The sequence below is a fragment of the Orycteropus afer genome, unplaced genomic scaffold (genome assembly GCF_000298275.1).
Source record: "Orycteropus afer afer isolate SDZICR_OR568_19922 unplaced genomic scaffold, OryAfe1.0 scaffold00226, whole genome shotgun sequence".
Lineage (NCBI taxonomy): Eukaryota > Metazoa > Chordata > Mammalia > Tubulidentata > Orycteropodidae > Orycteropus > Orycteropus afer.
The window spans coordinates 3237338-3239956 of record NW_006921813.1 but is presented as its reverse complement, the minus strand read 5'-3'; positions in this window follow the sequence as shown (position 1 = coordinate 3239956).

The following is a 2619-nucleotide window of genomic DNA, read 5'->3' as shown; positions in this document are numbered from 1 at the left end:
CTCTTTTCACTGGGTGTGTAGATATTTATTATGGTTATATCCTCTTGGTCAATTGACCCTTTTAATCATTATATGATGTCCTTCCTTGTCTCTTTGCTGTTTTTCACCTTGAAGTCTATATTATCAGAAATTAGTATTGCCACTCCTCTTTTTTTTTTTTTTTTTTGGTTGCCCTTTGCCTGATATATGTTTTTCCATTCTTTGACTTTTAGTTTACTTTTGTCTTTGTGTCTAAGTGTGACTCTTGTAGACAGCATATTGATGGGCCATTTTATTATTATTTTTTCCTTTCTCCATTTCGCTACTCTCTATCTCTTCACTGGTATGTTTAATCCATTTGCAATCCATGTAATTATTGATAGAAATAAATTTACTGCTGTCATTTTTGCAGTAAGTTTTTTTTGTGTGGTATTGGTGGTATCTTTGTTCTATATATTTTTCTGTGTTGAGATAATTTTGTTTATGGGTTTTCTGGTCATTTCCTTCATTGCTATTGTTTTAATGTTTTTCTGACACTTTATGATCTTTTTTATTTTGGTGTTAAAGTTTATTTATTTTCTTTGAGGTTACACTGTAATTTATTATTATCTTCCCAAGTTTATAGTAGTCCATTCTATCTTGCTATTGTCCTGGCCTCCTGTCCATTTGGAGGTTCTATATCATTTATTTCCTCTTTTTGCTTTACAGTTGTCATCATTTACAAACTGTCATCTTGGGTTCTCTATTTTCTGTCTTGTAGGTTTTATTTTTGATACTTCTATTTCTCAGTTGATTTCCAGGTGACATTGCCACATGTATTAATCTCTGGCTGTTGTCTGTTGTTGTTAGTTCTCTGTCCAGAGGACTCTTTTTAGCATTTCTTATAAGATTGGTCTGGTTTTGCAAATTCTCTTAATTTCTGTTTATCTGAGAATGTCCTAATTTTAGCATTTGAGAGACAATTTTTCTTAATATATAATTCTTGGTTGGCATTTTTTTCCCCCCAGCATTTTATATATGTCATCCCATTGCTTTCTTGCCTGCATGGTTTCTGCTGAGAAATCAGAGCTGTTGTATTGTTTCTCCTTTGTAGTTGACTTTTTGTTTTTCCTAAGCAACTTTCAGGATTCTTTCTTTCTCTTTGGTTTTTGGAAAGTTTGGATATAGTATGTTCTTTTTATTTTCATTTGGTGTCTATCTCACTTGAGGCTTGTTAAGCTTCCTGAATGTATACTGTCTCATCTTTCATATTAGGGAAGTTTTCTTCCAATAAATTTTCAACAATTTTTTCAGTGCTTTTTTTTTTTTTTTTTGGTCTTGTCCTATTCTGAAATTCCAGTCACATGTAAGTTATTCCCCTTCGTTTTGTCCCAAAAGGATCTTAAGCTTGCTTCATTTTGTTTAATTCTTTTTTTGTGATTGTTCCTCCAACAGATTGGTGTTGAGAGATTTGTTTTCAATCTCACTAATTCTGTGTTCCATTGATTCAGTTCTACTCTTTTGTCCTTCCAATGCTTTATCACTTTCTGAAATTTTAAAAATAATCTTTGCTGTTTTTTTTTTTATGGTTTCTAATTTTCCAATATGTTATTGTATTGTTTTTTTGAATTCTTCTAGAGTTTTGACTGTGTTTTCCTTGATTTTGCCTATGGTTTCCTCAAACTTTCTTTCAATCCATTGAAGGTACCTATAAATAATTATTTTGAATTCATTATCAGGTAATCCCACCAGTATTTCTTCCTCTGGAAGATTTTCTAGCCCTATATTTTGCTCCCTTGTTCGAGATATCACGTCCTGTTTTCTTTGTGTGATTTGAAGTTGTTTGTTATCTCTGAGGGGAGCTCTGGTGGCATAGTGCCTAAGGCATTTGACTGCTAACCAGAAGGCTGGTAGTTCAAACCTACCAGTCACTCCTCAGAAGGAAGATTGGGCATCTACTTTCATAGTGATACCGCCTCAGAAACCCAAGGAGGAGTCACTATGAGTCAGAAATGACTCAACGGCAGTGAGTTTGGTTTGTTTTGTATTATCTCTGAGACATTGTAGTATTGTTGTATTAATTTGTTGATTATGTATTGGTTTGCTTCACCCTGATTTTCTGCTTTGTTTTATTTTTATATATCCAGGCAATAGGATAGTTGTGTTACTCTGGTTGCTAGTTTGGAAGCACTGGGGCACCTAATGCCTCTGGACACATTTGGTAGCAGGTGGAAGGGTAGGTGTGAGTTTCTGATCACTGATCATGCGAAGCAGCTAGGGCAGCCTAAGTGGCTGTTGGCAGCTATCTGTTGTTGGTACAGTAGTGCTGGAGTGGGTAGTGGCACTTGCCCAGTGGGTGGAGCAGCTGGTGTGGATGAGTGGGGTCACTGGCTTTCAATACTCTGGTTGCCTGAGCACCAATATGAGTGCTGGTGCGGACCTGGGCAAGTGGAGCCAGTTATCTGGTTCCTACTTCAATTAGAATGCTGCTTGCAACAATTCAAAAATGGCCACACTACACTGGTTAGCAGTTTACCACTCTTTGTTCACTGTTTTCATTCAATCTCTTCCTCTCATTGGTATTTGATCTTCTTCTTCTTTTTTAATGCATTTTATTGAAATATAATTTATGTACAGTGAAATACACAAAACTAAAGTGGC